Consider the following 21,459-nt stretch of genomic DNA (forward strand, 5'->3'; position numbering starts at 1 on the left):
ACATGTAGACACCATATTAAAGTCACAAGCGGAAAATTACTTTTGGTTCCCTGTCATCAGATTCGTATTTTCTTGCAAAGTAAGGCTTACTGCAAAGGCCATACATGCAGTGAGAGCGTAGAAGGTAATATGTATCTAAGGGGTCCGGCCGACTGTGATATAAATTGAAATATGTCGTTCAAGTCAAATATAAACCCACTTTCACCCATGTACAAAATAATGGCCGTCTTAAGACCATACACGATCTCGCTACATGAAAATACAATCAGATGTTAATCTGGTTCTGGTCTATTACTATACATAACATCAATATCTGATGCTCAATCCACAATACCGCTTGCCTAGCAATAAATGTAGCACAGCCAAGGATTAAACGTCATTTGATATATATATATATATATATATATATATATATATATATATATATATATATATATATATATATATATATATATATATATACATATATGTGTGTGTGTGTGTATGTGTGTGTGTAAAATATTTGCAAAAAGAAATTTCAGTGCTTCGAGGGCGTTATACAGATTCAAATACCGCATGCACCTTGGCACATACGCAATGTGCGCACATGTGGTTTCCCAATCATTCTTACACCTGAAGAAGGCAGTAAATATTTTGCGGTCGCTGGAAGTAAACTGGTACTGACAGCCTTAACGACCACGGCAGTTGATATAGGCTTAATTCCCCCCCAACAAACCAACCGTCTGACACTGTCATTATCATTATTCAAGACTGCTGACAATCTACACCAAAATGAAAAAAAAAAAAAAATCTGCAGTTTCCTTGTACAATCGATACGATAAAAAAAATACTTTCATATCAACACATTGTAACACAACAAATAAAAAAAAAAAAAGCTTGAGATACTCTTAGGAGTTATAAAATGGTCGTAACTAGTCAAGGCCAGTTAACACAATTTTTTTGTCGGGTTCCCCATTTAACATTCCTTGTACACATGTATATGCGCACGTAGGCACCAACACAGAGATAAACAATGTACAAGGCACGGTAAACAACTCTAAGAAATCTAGAAGGATGAAATAAAGCTCTGTTTGGTCCGAAAGTTATGTTAGGTTAAGGATAGGACTATGAGAGCAAGAAAAAAAGAATCGTTTATAAAATTTCTTTGTGACAACCTTGAGAAGGCTTGGCAACCTGCGTCACACGGTAATTCGTTCAGTGTAGCTTTTCTGTGAAGAACACGCATGTGTTAGACGTTAAGGTGAACCGGCAACCGGGCTATGGCCTTACTGCAGCAACTGAATGAAAGGCCTTAATGAAATTGGTGTACGAAGATGATATGTAAAGCGAGGATTTAACGCTCGTGTGAACAATACATTTATCATAATGCTAATGCCGGGACGGGACTGTTGCCACAGGAGGCTAACGCCTTCCAATATTTTATATGTAACCACTGTACGAAGATCATTACTGGGCTAGACTTCACACAGCTACTGTAAGGGAAATTTGGATGGTCAAGCTCCACTTCAGCTACTGAAGAAATACTAGGATGGCTAAGCGTCTCTAACAGCTACTGTTTGGAGACTTGCAAGCTAGGCTTTACTGCAACTCAAGGCTTTAACTACTGTAGGGAAATTTGGCTGGTCAGGCTTCACTTCAGCTACTGTAGGAACACTAGGATGGTTAGGCATTTCTACTCAGGATGGTTAGGAGTTTCAACTAAGATGGTTCGTCGTTTCTACGATGTTACCCCCTACCCACATTTGTTGAATACCTATAACCATATTTAATTACAACAATCCTAAGACTGTAGTAATTGTAGATCATTATCGCCAAGAACTAAGTTTTTGTATCTTATCCATCAACATCTATAAATGAAGAACTTCACGCCAGCACTACCACTTAAAGGGTAAAAAAAAATGATTACTTACCCGGGAGTATTATCAATATTACTAATATATACCCTAAGACTTTATCATTGATATTATTTAGATTCGCTAGGTCTTTTTAGCGCTACAAGGGCCGCTGTCACACCTGACAAATCAACAGTCTCTTTCAGGTTGGTTGATTTTGGCGCTTTGGGCCTATCGACTGCCAGGGTTGTTATCATGGCCGTCACTGTCAAAATATACCCACCATTCGAATGTCGAAAACAGGAGTTCAAGATAATTCTCAGACCATCCACGTTCTTCAAGGAATTATGGCCTGTGGGTGAATTCAATTCCTTCCTCCAAATAATACCTGTATATAATGGCATATTCTGCTGACCATACATTTTTCAGTATCATAATACTGCTACGTAAATAAGATGCCGGGTTAGATCAAAATCATGCAGTCATGTCCTGCACTACGCTTTCTTCAACAGTAATTCCATACGGACCCACGTTTGCAATAAGGGGTTCTGAGATCAAACATTACATACGTAACCCACGTCTCTCTCCCCTAATGACGTCAGAGCCAGCAGACTCTAGCAACAAGGTTCAGGGCGCCTTGCACGGCAGCTATGGAAGTCTATTTCTGACACGGAGCTTGAGGGAATATCGCGCCATTTACATAGCCGAGCAAGCCTCATACCTCATCCCACTTGGTCGCGTCATGGCAACCCCGCCGTCAAGTCACGGCAGTATTAGCCTAGTTGCCAAGCTCAACGAAGGGGAGACGGGAGTTAATTAATGATCACATACTGTAGAACAGTCTCCCCTCACCCCACGACCTTTATTACTTGTTCTTCCCCCTCTACAGTAAATTAGGTTAGCGATTACACGCTGGGGAGGAAAAACCAAGGTGGTTTGAGGATGAGCAAGATGACTAACGAAGTTCTCTGGTAAGAGATAGCGAGCTGGCCTGGTTAGAGATGACCGATTGACCTACATAATCCGATTACTCACCTCCTTTGTGATGATAATATTAAGTATCATTCCTCAATCACAATCTTAATCTACACCGATGCTACTTACGAAAAATAGGTCAAAACATCTTTCACTCCGATAGAAAAAGAGTAGGAACTAATGAAATTAAAGTCCATATACTATTTCAAATGAAGTTAAACAATTGTAACGACAAATGAAAAGAATGTGAAATACTTGACCAACGGATGGCACATGTCTTGACACATTTCATTAGTCGTTCACTGAAGTATGGTAGCATACGTTGTGGAAGTGTGCTGCGGCGTTCGTCTCCTCGGCTCCCACATCCTATCCTCCTTCCACACACACACACACACACACACACACACACACACAAAACCATTAAATTCTAATCCTGCTTCTACCTATCCAGCCAAATCCTAGTGGTTGGATATCAAGGTATCAATATCTTGATCATTAATTGGATTATCATTACTATTATTATTTTCTTTTTTTGAGGGGGTAAAGTTAACATGATGGGCGTTCATTGGAAGGCTTGTCAAACTGTTGTAATCAAGAGAAGATAAAAAAAAAACGAATTACATTATCAGTATCGAAGGATGGTTACACTGTTAAGCCAATAATTCAGTTTTCACTGATTCACTGAAGACTAAGTAGAGATGGTGATGAAAGACAGCTGGGATTGCAGCAGGGGGATAGTATGGAAGGATAGAACGATATAATGATGGATGGCAGGCCACCTTTCTAAGTGTGAAGCTATAACAAGGCTGTTATATGATGGAGTCTATTAATACCAGGGAAGCCCTGCCAACTCCATGTGTTACCCGTAAAAAGTATATATATATATATATATATATATATATATATATATATATATATATATATATATATATATATATATATATATATATATGATTTACAATTCATGAAACGATACTGCTCTACAGTGACCTGCTGATCCCCCCCTCCCCCCCAAAGAGACCGTTCGAACGCCAGCTGATCTTCAGCGACCTGTGAGAATTTTCTGGTGACCTGGTTTGTTTACTCGACCTGGTGACCCAGTTGTTGTACAGAGTAACATGATGGTATGGACTCTCTGAGTGGCCTAGGGTTACTAGTCGAGTGAACTGATAGTGTCATAAATCTTGTGGAGTGACACTAGGACGTTACTGGGTTGCCTGGAGTGACCTAAGGACGTTACGCGTCATCTGCGGACGCTACAGGTTTTCTAAGTGACGGGAATGTTACAGGTTTTCTGGAGTGAGTTGATGACTGTGCACGTCTTCTATTGTGACCTGGGAACGTTACAAATCTTACAAAGGGGTCTGAGGGCGTTACAGGTTCTACTACTGTGACCTCGGGACATAACAGATCTTTTGGTGTGACCTCAGGACCGTTGATGGTCTTCTGAAATGACCTGAGGACCGTTAATGGTCGTCTAGAGTGACATCGAGAGACATAACTTGTACTGTACAGTGACCTGGGAACGTTACAGGCCTTCCTGAGTGACCTGAGGTCGTTACTGGCTTACTGGACTAACTTGAGGAGGGTTAGTGGCTCCCCTACAAGATGACGTCATGACCAGAAATAAGACCGAGACAAAGGCGTTCATCAGTGTGATCCATCGATCTAAACAAAATACCCAGCTTTCAAAGCAATCGTACGAAAGTTATATCAAACTTTTTTTCACGGTAATTCGCATCAAACCGGCATTTGTATGATGAGTGAGGAGCCTTGAGCCAAGTATTCAGTTCCCATTGGCTAGGAAACTATGCATAGGCATGCCTTTGTAAGGAACGTTACACCAGGCAGGGGGTTCAAATGATTGCAATATAGCGGTTACAAAAATTGATGATGACGGACTCCATGACTGTGTTAGTCGATATGCCAGCCTGCCTGAAGTCATTGCCGCGTACAAAGGTGATGAAACTCTCCTAGTTAATGTTGTTGCTCGACATGGGTCTACGTTTAGTGATAGTGTGGCGCAACATGTTTGGTGACGATTGCGCGTGGGATGCTGGGCAGTCATCCTTCCTCAGGCAACCGGTGGTACCTTCCCAACCGACATGTACGCTTGCACATCTCTCTCTCTCTCTCTCTCTCTCTCTCTCTCTCTCTCTCTCTCTCTCTCTCTCTCTCTGTGTGTGTGTGTGTGTGTGTGTGTGCTTCTTCTACACTTGAGGCTCCAATCACGGATATGTCTTTAATTGAAAGATAAAGGTTAACGAAAGGGAAAAAGAAGAGACAAGGGAGAGTATTTGCGAATTTTGGAGAAAGTGAAAAAGATACTTTTAAAATGTGCCAGATCATAGTAATTGGGAAAGATTTGAGAGGGGAGAGGGTTCCAAACCTTCGAGGTGTAGGGAAAGATCAGGTATCAAAACGGCACGCCCTCGAGTTGCCAAAGGCCACACAGTAATCATGTGACGCAGTAGCTTGCTGAGTACTGTCACTAGTAACTGCGTGTTGTTGGATTCAGTGGTTATAAACAGCTAAAGGTTATTAAACCAGAATCCGCACGATACATCAAGCATGAAGTACAGGATTAAATTCAATATGTGTTTTTACGAGGAGACTGTTATGCATTAGTTGTCCTGCTTCTTTTTGCCTTGCACTTGCTCATGTAGGTGACTACATGTTATTACTATGTAACCCAACGACCCTTTCTGTGGAGCTCCTGCAGCCTCAAAGCTGCACTCCACTGCTGTACCCTTTCCCGTTCGCTGACGATGATGAAGCCTCGTAGAAAGTGGCTTCTTGCTCGTGGTATTACTTCCTACAGGACGCAGTCAGGTTAACACCGTCAACTTGTTCCATCTTCAGGCTGGATCTGGTGGTTTTCTCGTGCCTGAAGATGGAACAAGTTAGTTCCGAACCGTCGCTGCCCTTTGGGAAACTCCTGAAGAAACTTCGAAAAGACCACCGAAAAAAACTGTACGGTAAATAGAAACTGCAGATAAGAAAATGAATAAAGGAGAGGAGAATATATAATCCACAATGCAGCCAATTTCAAAACTACTTAACCCCCCCCCCCCGGCTTAGGCAACCCTCTTTAAGTTAACTTTTGCCGAACTCTTCCTGACATGCCAAATGCAGTCCGCGAACTAGCTGCCACAAGAAACACAGACCCCCTTAAGAAGAAGACCCGACACCCTCACCCCCCACCACCACCAGGCAACCAATTTAACGTTAACGGACGCCGTCAGGGCGTGGCAAAACTTCCTCTTCCTTCTCGTCCTCCTCCTCCTCCTCGTTGCCCCAGCCACTGGTGTAAAGTCCCTCACAATCCTTTAATCGTCAAGCCATCATATAAAAACTGACGCTTAATCTGCCTTCCCATTGGACAAAAAAAGAAAAAAGTATGGTCGCAAAACCACCGACCTTAAGCCCCTTCCCCCAATAATGATTAAAGAAAAAAGTCATGGCCATCAGAGGTAGATGATACCGTCGGTGCAAGACAGGGTTTCTAGCGAGAAGCCATACACGAACTGAGACTGTGTATGTCCTTAGAATTATCTGAAAAACCTGAAGAAGGTGTTCAAGTTTTTTCATCGTTAGGTGGACACACAAGGACGCTGACGGCCTTCATGGCCCCCTTGTAATCGCTGAGGCTTAGATAAAGCCCAGATAACCATCCAGTCCACAGCCGCTAGTGGGGAAAACGTTTGCAACCCGAAAACGCACCACAGCTCAAGCTCTCCTACGCTGAAGACCTCACTTCCGAATGCAGCAGACGTGGCTACCCCAACAGTCCTTCATGACTTGCAGCTTATACTCTTAATTTTCATCTCAGGCCCCTTACGAGCTGCTGCATCTTTACTTAACGAAGTAAACAACACGAAAGTCAATCTTCGAGAACGAACCCCATTTAACTATTTTGAATTTCATTTCATAGCGGAATGAATGTTTGCAACGATAATGGTATATATATATATATATATATATATATATATATATATATATATATATATATATATATATATATATATCACGTTCAAATACCTTCATTCTGTGCTCAGCGGCTCCGCGCCATTGGGAGGTTACGTAACGCGCAGCCCAGCTATCAGACGGCTCTTCTCAGATGCTGAACAAAAACTTCTCTTCAACCCTTGACTTGAACATGAGATGAATCGTACACTTCACTTCCCCTCGCTGTTAAAGTAGCATGAAATGGCTCACTAGGGCGCCAAACGCAACCGTCGAGGCCTCAGACAAGCCAGATCGGCGGGAGTTAAGTAACGCCCTATGTGCAATACGTGGGCAGACGTGATGTAATCCTTTTTGGCAACAAGTTCGGTAGAATGCGATTCGAGTCTAAAATTGCCATGTCCATGAACCCTCATTAAAGCAACGTCAATAAGGATATGACTATCATTTCCCCCATTATATACGTATAGTACAAGCCTGTGGTTCGATCACGTGACCAGCGCCTGCTAGCCCCCGGGGAGAGCGGGGATGCCCCACACCCATCCCATTACTCACCTCACCTGTCAGCTATCTTCTTTCCCTCTTGCTCACCCGTATCCCTCTCCCGTCATTTATCATCCTTTCCACCTCCTTCACCAGCTGTCACAGTATATATATATATATATATATATATATATATATATATATATATATATATATATATATATATATATATATATCATCTGAAATCTTTACTTACTAAAAAGCGGCCGGGCGAGCAGTCAGCTCACACAAGCTCCATTTTACGTGCTAATGTCACTTTTGCTACTAGATACCGCAGACCCAGATCAGATTCTCGACTCGTGCGAACTGTGAGTGTGGTGGAATGACACTAGTGGAGACAACGAACGGGACGACTTGAACACGACCGTATAACCCTTGAAGACGACGGTACACGCCTTGAGCACGATCGTATAACCCTTGAAGACGACGGTACGCCTTGAGCACGATCGTACAACCCTTGAAGACGACGGTACGCCTTGAGCACGATCGTATAACCCTTGAAGACGACGGTACACGCCTTGAGCACGATCGTATAACCCTTGAAGACGACGGTACACGCCTTGAGCACGACCGTATAACCCTTGAAGATGACGGTACAACCCTTGAGCACGACGGTGCAACCCTTGAATGCGACGGTACAACCCTTGGGCACGACGGTACAAACCCTGTACAAGAACGTATGAACAATTGAGCACGGTTACGACCCTTGGGCATGACGGTGAGACCCTTGAGCACGAAGGACTTGCCCTTAGCCATGATGGCCCGGTTTATGACCTGACCTGTAAGGGTTTCGTCTTTGACCTGACCACCATGAGGGGGTCGGGTCAAAGATGAGGCCATCGTACCGTAAGGCTATACCGTCCTGCTCAAAGGGACCGACGATCGCGCTCAGGGGTCGTACAGTCGAGCTCAAGGAGAACAGGAGGGCTGCGCCGTCCAACCCGGTCGACATTGAAAACCAAGAAATGAGGTAGTGAGGGTGTTTCCCCATCACCCACTGCTCACGTGGACAGGATGGACCGGGCAGGTTGAGGGACCATGGTGTGCGGGGCGCGTGGGGAGTTCTCGACTTAGACCATTCCCGCCCGCCTACATCCACCCCCAACCCAACCCAACCCCCGCTCCTCCCCCCGTGCTGCAGGTGTGATCTCCACTAGACACATGTGTTTTCACCAGATGTGGCGAGAGAGACATGGTCAATATCGTGACGATCGTGGGGTATATCAAAGTGGTGAAAATCAATCATGTAATCTTATATTTACAATTTTCCTTCCTGCAGTGTGGGTGGTTATAGTCCTCCACCAGTGAGGGAACATCCCCCGGAGAATCCCCTTAGCACGTCTGTCATCACAAGGTTAAGCATGTTCGTCCAAATAAGAATTCTGAGGCTTCCACATTATATATTAAACAGATACTTACCACTCCTCATAACACACACGCGCGCACACACACACACACTCACACACACACACACACACACACACACACACACACACACACACACACACATTACTCATCTGGGAATGACACGCTGCACACCTTTACCGCAAAACGCATGAGAAAGAGCAGCTCAATATATCATGTTTCTGAAAGCTATCTAGAAGAATGTTACAGAGACATGCAGATCGCAACATCTGCTTACATCGCACACCGCAATCCTATATTCTACATATGGCTTTTTAGGTTAGCCAATATCCTCCACAGGTTGGGTAGAGGAAATCAGCATTACAGGGATCATGACGCAGGCACCCATCCCCAGACGGAGGAGGTTCCGAGTAATGCACGAAGATATCTCCTGAGAAATGGGATGACCGTGCATCTGGTGTGAAAGTACGCGATGAAAGACAAGTGTTACAGGTTTTCTAACATACTAAGACGTACAGGCCAGTCAAGGTAAGACTGTCAGAAGATTCGAGGAAATGGCAAATGGATCTCACCGTAAGCAAAAGCACTGTGGCGCTAAAAAAAAAAAAAAATAAAATGTACTGATAAATGAATGCAAAATGCTTGGTAAACCATGAGCAGAAATGGAAGAAGACCTAGGAGTGATTACCAGCAACTACCAAAAAATACGTCAAACAATGCCCAGCTACAAATAACAAAAACCGCTTGAATGAGCAACTTCAACATAAAGGATTCACTGCTAGATTGAACTACCACACAAAGGATTCACTGCTAGAATGAGCTACCACACAAAGGATTCACTGCTAGATTGAACTACCACACAAAGGATTCACTGCTAGAATGAGCTACCACACAAAGGATTCACTGCTAGATTGAACTACCACACAAAGGATTCACTGCTAGATTGAGCTACCACACAAAGGATTCACTGCTAGATTGAATTACCATACAAAGGATTCACTGCTAGATTGAGCTACCACACAAAGAATTCACTGCTAGATTGAACTACCACACAAACGACAAAATACCATTAACAACGCACTGGAATACGTTATTCAAGTCTGGTTACCAACTCTTGTCAAAGATGGAGAAAAACTTGAACGACCTCAAAAATGAGCAACGAAACTAGTCCCATATAGACTTGAAAACGATCTAATCAAGTTTTCAAAATATCAAATGATTTCGACAACATACGAAAATTTCTTCAACTGAGACAGACATACAATTGTACATATAATGAAGATAAAAGGAATGAGATGTAATACTGGAGTAATCAGCTGAGCATTCTTTCCTTTTTTTTTTTTTTGTCAGTTGTAAAATGGTAGTGCACTGGAATACATTGCCTGCAGACGTAGTTAAAGCAGAGGTTGTCAGTACCTTCAAATCAAGGCTAAACAAATACGTTAGTGTTATATGTCGGTAAATAATCCTGCTTCTAGAAGCAATGTCAATTCCAACGCTCTGTACCATAGTTTTAGAGAGTTCACCCCAGGGCAGCAGCGCACCACACTCGGTATAAAGAACTCTTCCCGTCAGACATTCTAACAAAATTTCCAAGGTAGTACGTCTTCACACGCCACGTTTTTCTCCTTTTTCTTCTTCCGGCCGGGAATCAGTAGGAGGGAGGGGTGCCTTCTGTTTGGTTATCCTGTTCCTACCACTGTTAAGGAAAATGATGAGCAGATTACTTCGTCATGAACCATCAGGTCTCCTATTTCCTGTCCTTCTCATGCAGTGATGGAGTTCTTTGAAGTGAGTAGACTGAAGTACTCCTTTTTTCGTCCACTGACGATTATGTAACCCCGATGAAGGGGAAGTCCAGTAATACTTGTAATATATATATATATATATATATATATATATATATATATGTGTGTGTGTGTATGTGTGTGTGTGTGTGTGTGTGTGTGTGCATATTGTGTCGGTCTCCCGAGTTTGCGAGTTAGCGCAAGGAAACAGACGAAAGAATGGCCCAACACACCCTTAAATATATACATATATATATATATGGCGTAACTACTCACATATGTCGATAAACAAATCTCACGGCAAGTTTACAAAAGGGTAGTTCCACATCAAACAAATGCAACCCAAGTCCCGGAAGACCTTCGAACGGGGAAGTCCATTCTTTCATCGCGAATGGATGGGATAACATTGTTAATATACCGGTGCGCTACGACACCGGATCTAAACCACCAGTGTAACTGATTACTGAACATTTCTCTCGGGAGGAAAAGAAAAATATAGTTAACAGGTTTACTTTTTGAGTAGAGCTTTTGCTGGAAAGAGCTCCTCTGGGGGTTGGGGGGGGGGGGGGGGGTAGGGAGGGAGGGAAGAAAAAGAAAACGGGACTGTCAGGATGGGCGGGCGAAGGACACTGAGTATATATGGTGGGTTCTTGTTGCTGGGAGATACCAAGGTCTCTCTCTCTCTCTCTCTCTCTCTCTCTCTCTCTCTCTCTCTCTCTCTCTCTCTCTCTCTCTCTCTCTCTCTCTCTCTCTTCTTCCATTCCGCACGGTGCTGTGGTATTGGATGGGTACGCTGGATGCAAGAGTTGAGTGTACAGAGAGAAAGAGGAAAAGAGACTTTGCACCTACTTACGGGGATAATTTTTTTTCCCCTATGGCAACGTTAGCTCGCGTCGTTCACTGCACATCTCGCTTGTGTTGTCACGCCAGTACATTTATCTCATCATCAATTCTTGGTTGATCTGGGGCTTTACTTAATATCTCCGTCTAATCTTCTAGACCAGGGGTTCCCCAACCTGGGGCACAACTACCCCCAGGGGCAAAAGTACCCCCAGGGGCACATATGCACTTCTCAAGGGGTACATAAGGGGTCTGAGAGTATAACCATGGTGTACACTGCTGTACAGTGTACACCACGAGTAGTGTAGAACACAACCAATATAGAACACCCTCGTTACAAATCAGCATAAAATCTTAGTATAGTCTCTTACAGATTTCACAGAATACATAATATAAAATCAATATAATTTCATCAATTTTTGACCCTTAATCCTTAGGGGTACATGGGATCCTGTCAGAATGCCTAAGGGGTACAGAGGAACAAAAAAGGTTCGGAACCCCTGATCTAGACTCTTCGACTCCCTATCTATGATGATGAGGAAGAAGCCACCCCATCTCTCCTTGCAGGGCATTCCTGTATTTTTCTATACATCTCAATAACAATTCCAGAATCTATTGTAGATATTTATGCTGTGTTTCGTTCCAATTGGTATTTGTCCCACATGCTGCTGGCGCAGAAAAAAAAAAAGATTATCAAATATCTCTGTATTTTCTTTTGGAAGTGTATCACTGAAGTTCTTTCAGCCATTCACGGAGGTCAAGGTACTGCAGAACGAAAATATCAACTGGAAAGGGAAGTGTGTGTGTGTGTGTGTGTGTGTGTGTGTGTGTGTGTGTGTGTGTGAGAGAGAGTGAGAGAGAGAGAGAGAGAGAGAGAGAGAGAGAGAGAGAGAGAGAGAGAGAGAGAGAGAGAGAGAGAGAGAGAGAGAGAGAGAGCATGACAAAGAAAAGACGAGAGGAAAGAGGAACTTCCAAAAATGGCATGGTAAAGTTGTGACGAAAAAACAGAAATTCCAGCCAAAGCAAGAAACCCATAACCGAGAAAATTACGAGGGAACGGATCACCGACACAGAAAACGCGCTCTTCTCGTGAGCAACCAGTTCCCCAGCGCGTTCACTCACATGAGAAAATTATTTCCTTCGCCCAGGACAAAGGCCCCCCCGGACATCCGGCTGCGACCGTGAGGTCAACTCGACACCTGTCTGCAGCCTGGAGACAGCGTGACGCTTGGGACAAAAGGCAGCTGGGTCATGTCACCAGCTCTTGCCAGCTGGGAGGGAACGTACCAAATGATCACACGCTCACGCTGCAAGAAGAACTATTATATCTGCTTTAATCCTCTTGCCAAGTGCAAGGGCGAGGGTGAAATTGATGAAAACATTTCCCCCCCCAAAAGCTCAACATTAAAATTTTTCAGTTAGGTATCTGTGTGCTGGTAATTACGAAACGTAACTGGGAAAAAAATTGAGAAAAAACGATGGAAACTTTAGAAAATGGCATCTTCCACTGACGTTTTGTGTTCCTCCTCTGAAAACTTTAATTTTCAGTCAACCTTTGGTGAGGGAGGGGCACGTCGACCGCTACTCTGTCAAGAGCAGCAATTTCATCAAACTCCACCTGCAGCCTCAGACGTTCCCCAGATGGCAACACTGTCCATCCCTGTTTCATAAGTCACAGAAAACGGCTACCTACCCTCATCACTATATCGTCTGCTCCTCGAATTAAGAGAAAAAAAGTCACGCTAACCCCCATGAGTACGGCGGTACGACCCATGAGCATATAGCCTTTGGGTATTAAGTCGTGATCCCCCAACCTGACATTTTAAAAGGTTCAGGTCAAAGACCAGAACATGATACCCAAGGAACGTGCTGTGGTGCTCAAGAACCAATCGCACACTCGAGCTCAAAGAATATAATACAGCGAACTGGTAACACGACCCCCACATCCGAAAGTTGTATTCGTGACAGGGAAAAAAAAATATATATGTATATATTTTGCAGATCAAGCGAATGGCAACACTAGTGTAACTGGCGGTAATTTCAGTTATAGAAACGATGATGTACTGGGAAATAGGTAGAAGTATACGTTAGGCATTTATAGTCCATCACGTTCAAAGCCTTCTAGTTCAAACCAGCTGTTCACGCCTAGATAGTTTATTTTTAATCTTGGCTTTGCGTGTGACTGAACTTATTGTGTTGAAGATAACTACCTTGGATGAATATCCCGTTTGCCTTTCTAACCAGCAGCGAAATCGAGGATAGAATTCCATTTCATATCCATTTCGAAGACTTCCGTGATGTATTCCAATCGTCTTTCTCCTACCCTGCGCATCTCCCTGTGATAGCCAGTAGACGGTCCTAGGCACTCCACGAGAAACGTTCTCCGTCTATTTCTGTCAAGAGTACAGGTGACACTACTCTATCTGGCCAAAACTATCTTCAGACCTCGCACTCTTTTTTTCTTTTTTTTTTCCTGTGACCCAAATCAACTGCGGATCTTTATACACTTTTAAAAGAGACGAACGGTCGTAAACAGGAAGCCTTACTTTGCAGACCTCTCTCTCTCTCTCTCTCTCTCTCTGCAGGGGTTGTCTTCCTTTCGATAATCTATTCTTTTTTTTACCTTACTCTGAAGCGACGGCCTTCTACCGCTCGCTCGCATCTGTTACCTTAAAACAGGTGTTCGAGGCCTCGTATACGCAGTTGTTACTGGGACGCAATACTTACTTACCTCTCTCTCTCTCTCTCTCTCTCTCTCTCTCTCTCTCTCTCTCTCTCTCTCTCTCTCTCTCTCTCTCCATGCCCAGCCTCCAGACAAAAAGCTAGTCGCAAGCTTCCTTTTCCTCATACCTATCATTCTCTCTCTCTCTCTCTCTCTCTCTCTCTCTCTCTCTCTCTCTCTCTCTCTCTCTCTCTCTCTCTCTCATTTATCTAGGAAAACATGGGGTGAGCGCTTGCTCTGTCGCTGTGGCTAAATCCCATCGCAGGTACTCCTAGGTAGGTAGATGGGTACTCTGCCTCTCTCTTGTAGCACAACAACACACGCCGCAGCACATCCCACAAGAGTCGTTGAGAACGCCAACCAAGGTAAGCCGGTGACATAACCGCCCAGTCGTTCCACATTCCCTCACCCCCGTCAGCAGCTGCTCCACCCCCAACACTAACCTTCCCGTCCGCCCCTGCATCACCTCCTGATCACGTGACCAGCGCCTCTGTGTGTGTGTGTGTGTGTGTGTGTGTGTGTGTGTGTGTGTGCCTCCCACCGCCGTTTGACATTACCCTCCCGGGGTGTGTTCAGCGGAATTAACACATCACGGAGGAATCTCCAGGAAATACATAGGCTAAAAGTTATGGCCCAACGTGATCGCTGACAACTTTCACTCTTACAATGTAGTTATGAACCTTGCTAAATAATTCTCTACTTAGTAATGATGACTGAACGCGTGATTACATCCCTTGTGTGACACCTGGGTCACATTAGACCTCGTGCTCAAAAAGTTAACAGTCTTAATCCAGCTGGTATAACTTCACACACAGCTTCGAGGCACGAGAGTGGTGCTCTTCACGTTCAGTCTGTACTCGGGGTGGAAGGAAGAGCCACATGACAGAAACCAGGCTCCTTAAAAAAAAAGAGTCTGCAACTCACCCAATTAGAATAAACGTAGATACTACGAGGCAGTCAGTATGTATGCCAGATGATCCACGCTGACTACAATTGCCACGCGAATTAAACATGATATCCAGACTGTGAGTTCATACCAGAATTCTTACGATTCTTTGTCGTCCAGATCCCAGGCTGCGCGTAACCAGTAAACCGCAGAGCTTAAATTGACAACCGTGACGAGTTCTACTCGACAAAAATGCTCATCTGTTTCCTTCCTGTGGGACTTTTGTTAGTTCTCACGACATTAAGTCACATTTCCACAAACGCAACGAGGAATATATATATATATATATATATATATATATATATATATATATATATATATATATACACGCATGACAGCACCGTTCCCTGCTGAGAATATCGCGAGCACTGAGGACGTGTTAACACAAGTTTTAATTCACTCTGTGCAACATCTTGTCTTTCATGCCCATGTTCGCAATTTCCCGAGTTAGTGAGGCAGCACCGGGCACACTAGATGATGGCCTCATTGGCTCACATCTGAGCGAAACACAATGATAAAAGGGGGAAGCAGGAAAGGCACCATTTTAAAACCGTTGCCAAACAACCCTCCATGTTTTGCTTCGACGGAACGATGACCCTCGCCGGGGCCCAACAGAGAAACGTTTCGCACGTTTATAATTAGCCAAACAAAGTGTCTCTTTTTTTACAGGTGACGGAAAACTGACGAAAGCGTCCCTGCACATTTCTCCCGCCTCAGCGGAGTGGCGTAGCGTGGCGTGGCGCGGCGCGGCGCTACGACAACCTCGGAACAAAGGAAAGCGCTTGCTTGCTTGCTTGCTCGACCCTGAAGCAAGGGAGGAGGAACACGCTCCCGCGGGAGGACGAACCGGATTCTTCGACCCTCCCCCCCCAAAAAAAAAGGCAGACGGCGTTCCTAAGAGCAGACACAGGTGGGTAGTACACTCACCCTGATCATCAACGTTAACATCAAACACGCAACTTCGTCATCATCAACCGGTTATACAAAGCCACGCACCCGCCCCACACACCCGCCAAACAAGATATTGAAACACCCACACATTATGGAACTAGGCCGTCCCGTCATCAATCGCTAACCAGGACATCAACTACAAATAAGACTATCGACCAAAAGGTCCTTATTATGAGTTACGAGTACACCAACTGTAATAAGGGATGCATCATGGTCATCATTACACTGCATCGGCTGAAAATAACACGTTCGTAATGACAATTACAACCCACAACATGGACCAATCTGGCGCCTCAACTCCACGGTTTCATGCGCGTGGACCACAACCCAGGGGGCATCAACCACAAGATCATCAACCCACAACATCAAAAATTAAACAACTAAGCATCATTGTGTGGAGGGGGGGGGGGTGATTTCACATTATCATGACAATAACCTTAAGCATGGTTATAATTACTCCATTAAAATAATTCATTTTTTTTTTCCAAATAATCATTTCTTAACTCTTGCTCATAATTAATGCCACCGAAATGAGTATTTACATGATTATGATAATTAACTAACACTTTGCATAATGATCAACAAAATATGCAATATTTTCATAACTCATAATTACCAAGTGCTTGTAAATAATTACTTCCACCAAAATAAGTACCGGTAATGTTTGAATAATTATGACAATTATCTAGTGCTTTAACATAATTACTTTAATCAGAAAAGGGAATCTTTACATATTTATCATGGGCTTGCACACACCTACTTCCATAAATGAAAAAATATATATATCAGACAACTGCAGTTCATTTCGTTTAATCAAAATTCGATAAATATAATGCCCTTGATCCCCAGCTACTCTGTTAAGAATGATGATGATGATAAGAAAAATTCTTTATTCATAACTTGCCACGCTGTTCCTGCATTAGCGAGGTAGCGTCAAGAATGAACGAACAAAGGCTTCGTTTGCACAACACATCCACTCTCGAGTATAATGAACTAAAACCAGGGCACACCATCCACAAGCGATGCCACACAGACTTTACCATATCGCCCCCCATGCATCATGTCGATCCAGTTTATTCCAATCCAATGCACGCTTCTCATCTTCCTGGATGTTCAGGCCCCGATACCCCTGAGCCTCCGTCACTCCAGCCTTCCATCTCTTTCTTGGTCTCCCTCTCCTCCTGTCTTTCTCCACTTCTGACACGCTGATCCTCTCAGTCAAGTCTTTCTTCGCTGATCCCCTCCTCCATGTCTTCGAATCGTCTCAGCACACCCTGCTGGTCAACTCTCATGGTCAGATTACGCTTATAGTGGTACACTTCTCTCTTTGCACTGTCATACCGCTTACAGTGGCACACCTCTCTCTCTTGCACTGTCATACCGCTTACAGTGGCACACCTCTCTCTTGCACTGTCATACCACACACGATAAACCCGTCTCGTATCATATATTATTGTCCAGGGACACTCCCCAATCTTATGTCGATACTTTCAAGCATAAAACACTTTTTTTTCCCCTAAGAGACACCGAGTGGCCTCACCTTCCACACACTCCACAACGCTCCCGAGACCTAACCCCCCCGCCCCCCCGCTCTTGGAGACCACCCTATGACTCACTTCAGCGTCCATGACTGCATCCGCTGCCAAGTCGACTCCCACTTACCTAAAGCACTCCAATTCCTCTTGTCCCTCCCTCCTGGTTAACCATATATACAAACATGGCTTCTCTCCCTTCGTTGTGTATCATTACTTTTCGTCCGTAGTTAATAATAATAATAATAATAATAATAATAATAATAATAATAATAATAATAATGATAATAATAGGCTTAGATGACAACCAGGCCTTGGGGACGAACTAGACTTTAGATAATAAGTCAGTTAAATCGCAAGGTCAGTAAGGCCAGACAAGCTTAACTAGAGATGTCCAGTCGGACGATCCTGTTCAGGCTGCCCCGTGGGAAGGGCGGGGTTGGTTGCGGGAGGTTGTAAAGAAGCTGTTTACGTAAGGGGTCTATTTCACCATGTCTCCGTAGTCTTCAGGGGCTGTCAACACTTTAAGCAAAGTAGCCTGCTCAGTGAGGTTAACATAGTTATTTCTGGAGGGCTGTAAACAAGTAGTTTACGTTACATCTCTTGTTCTGTGCAGTTAATATGGTCCTTAGGGGCTACATACAGTTTACTTAAGATCTCTTGTTCAATGCAGTTAACATGGCCTTGAGGCTGTAAACAGTTTACGCAAGATCTATTGTTCAATGCATTTAACACGGCCTTGAGGCTGTAAACAGTTTGCGTATCATATTTTGTTCAAACTATCTAACACGGCTTTTAGGCTGTAAACAGTTTACATAAAATCTGCGCAACGCACTTAACAGGTATTGTTACCGGACTCCGCCGGTTTGGGGCTACAAAGAAAATTAAAAAAAAAAAAAGTCCCTACTGGCTAGGCTGTATCACCATCAGTTGACGAAAGTCTCGTCAAACAACTTCTCGCCTCAAAGGAGACCATCCTAACCCTGCTAATTAGTATAGCGCGTGATTCATCTCCATAAGCGGTAATCTGCTCACGCAATACATCCTGGTCAGTAGTTAACATGGTCCTCTCGGGGCTTGAAGCAGTCTACCAAAAAAAAGGTCTCCTATTCAGTACAGTTTACGTGACCTTTAAGGGTCGTCAAGCTTCCATAAGGTCACCTGTTCAGTATACTTCTTGCGTGGTCTTGCCGTGAAGTAACTCATGCGAGTTCTGTGGCTCAGCACTAAAAATGACTTGGTCTTTAACACCGTCAAACTTATAAATGTTTTTTCTGTTTACTTCAAGAATTCATTCATTTGATTCTCTCTCTCTCTCTCTCTCTCTCTCTCTCTCTATATATATATATATATATATATATATATATATATATATATATATATATATACATACGTCTTTTAATTTCATTACATCAATAAATCTATTTTTTTCTATCATTTCACGAGCCATATTACGTACCTTTTCAAAGGAAGTTAATCTTCCTATCGTTTGATAATTTAGGAGCTGCATATCCTCAAAAAAAAAAAGACCCGTTTTCCCTAACAATTCATAAGAACAGTTTCACGCAACTCGCCCTCCTCACACTCACACTCACACTCGAGTTGAGCCGTCATCTACGGCTCAAGTATCGTCTGGCGCTCGACCTCATCAATCCTCCTTGACACTAGGGCGTACCACCGACCCCAGCCGGGAGTACCTGGAGGGGAGGAGAGGAGGAGGAGGAGGAGTAAGAGGAAGGGGGAGAGAGTGTGGGTGGCAGCCATTGGCCAAGTGGTAACGCGGTCGCCTCACGTTCTGCAACCCCTGAGGGTGGGGGGTGAGGTGGTGTGGGAGGGTGGGGGTCTTGTGGGATCCGCCAGCCGAAGAACGGGGATTGGTGGTGACGCCGCGGTCGACCACGGCAGGAGACACTTACCACATCACACGTGCAAGACGAACTGCGGGTAAGGCTGCTGTATGGTAATTATGAACCATTACCGAACTCTCTCTCTCTCTCTCTCTCTCTCTCTCTCTCTCTCTCTCTCTCTCTCTCTCTCTCGTGTGTGTATGTGTAATTATGTCGCTGCTCATGACGGGGAGGGAGCCGAGCCTTACCTACTCTCGTGGGAAGCTCCACCCCCCTCTCCCCACCCCCTCTCATCTTTTGGACCTTCTCCATTCTCGTCCAACTTCTCAAACTTCTGCATCCTACTGGAACTCACAGTGTCATTCCTCGGTGCACTCCACTCATCCACAACTCTTACACCATTAAAGTACTTCGTTATTTTTTTTTTTCCTTTACACTTTTCTTGCTCAAAGTTATGTTTGTGGCCTCTGGTTGATCTACCCTTGCATCTATCAAAGAACTGCTCGCTGGTGACATCATAAAACTGCTTAAAAAACTTATAGGTTCTCTATTCTTTAAGCTCCTTTAAGTGCGTTGACCAAACTTGAGAAACATATTCTAATACAGGCCTCAAATAAGATGTAAATAGCTGGCATTATACTTCCTTAACCATATATCTGATGGCTATCATTGTATATGCCAGCATGGAACTCGTCTACTATACTGTTTTTCTAATGTGTGATCCTGGCGGCAGATAACATTTATACTGAGGACTTTCACTATGTCCCATCCTCATTACTATACATGTGCAGTCATCTATATGTACCTGTACTGTACGAGGAAGGAGTTCTACACTCGTGAGGCCCCATCTCTTAAACTTTCTTTACTATCATTCAACTTTTTAGACTCATGTATGCTATATGTCTCAGTCTTATTCACTATCTTCCCTTCTTTCACTACTTTTACATTATAAAAGTGCTGTACTTCATTATATCTTTTCCAACAAGTTTTTTGGTTCAGTGTGTGTGTGTGTGTGTGTGTGTGTGTGTGTGTGTGTGTGTGTGTGTGTTTGTATGTGTGTGAGTGTGTGTGTGTGTGTGTATGTGTGTGTGTGTGTGTGTGTGTGTGTACTTTCTTCCAAACGTATAATTCAATTCAACTACATCTTTTTCCTCTCACATCCCTAAACCTCTTGAGTACGACAATACGACCCTTGATCACGACGGCCTGACCCATGAGCACGACAGAACCAGCATGACCCTTAGGTATGGTGGTCTGGCCTTTGACCAGGCCATTCAGGGTCGGGGTCAAAGGCCAGGCCTACATACCCAAAGATCGTACCGTCATGCTTAAGGGTCGTACCCGTCATGCCCGAGGGTTAAACACACTGTTGGTGAGGGTGTAAATACCACTCAGCTCGCTTTACGACTGGAGGCCGGGGACTCAGAATAGCTCCCATGGGATCCTGAGCCTCCGTAGTAATGGCGGAAAAGAGCTGTTGGTTAAAAGGATAGCAAACATGGAAGCAGGAGAGAGATGACTTTAAAATAAAATGGTGGAGGTGAATTTTTTTTTTTTTGGGGGGGGAGGTCGGTGGTGGCAGTGGGTGGTTGTGGTAGAGGATGGTGTTTGTGGTTGTTGTGGATGGTATGGGGTGGTGGATGGTGTTGGTGGTGGTAGTGGATGGTAGGGTGTGGTGGTGGATGGTGGTGGTGGTAATGGATGGTAGGAGTTGGGTGGTGATGGAAGGGGAGGGATGGTGGCAGTGGTCCTGGTGATGGTACTGTAATATGATGGTGGTGGTGGGGGGAGAGAAGTGCTGGTAGCAGTGATGTTGGAAGAGGCGGGTGGTGGTGGTGGAAGACGAGGTGGTGACGGCAGGGTAGACGGCAGTGGTGATAACACTTGTGGTCGCGGTGGCAGTAGTTGTGGTGGAGGTGGAGAGAGAGAGAGAGAGAGAGAGAGAGAGAGAGAGAGAGAGAGAGAGAGAGAGAGAGAGAGAGAGAGAGAGAGAGAATATCTCTAAAAAGAAAAAGAAAATATACCACACGAGGAATGAAATGTTAAAAAGTGTAAACTACATAACATGTTTATATGTGGTGAAAATGTTTGCTTCTTAAATGATGACGCTACAAATCAACAGCAGAAACAGGATTAAATGCAAGTATTTCATT

The sequence above is a fragment of the Panulirus ornatus genome, chromosome 48 (assembly GCF_036320965.1).
Source record: "Panulirus ornatus isolate Po-2019 chromosome 48, ASM3632096v1, whole genome shotgun sequence".
NCBI lineage: Eukaryota > Metazoa > Arthropoda > Malacostraca > Decapoda > Palinuridae > Panulirus > Panulirus ornatus.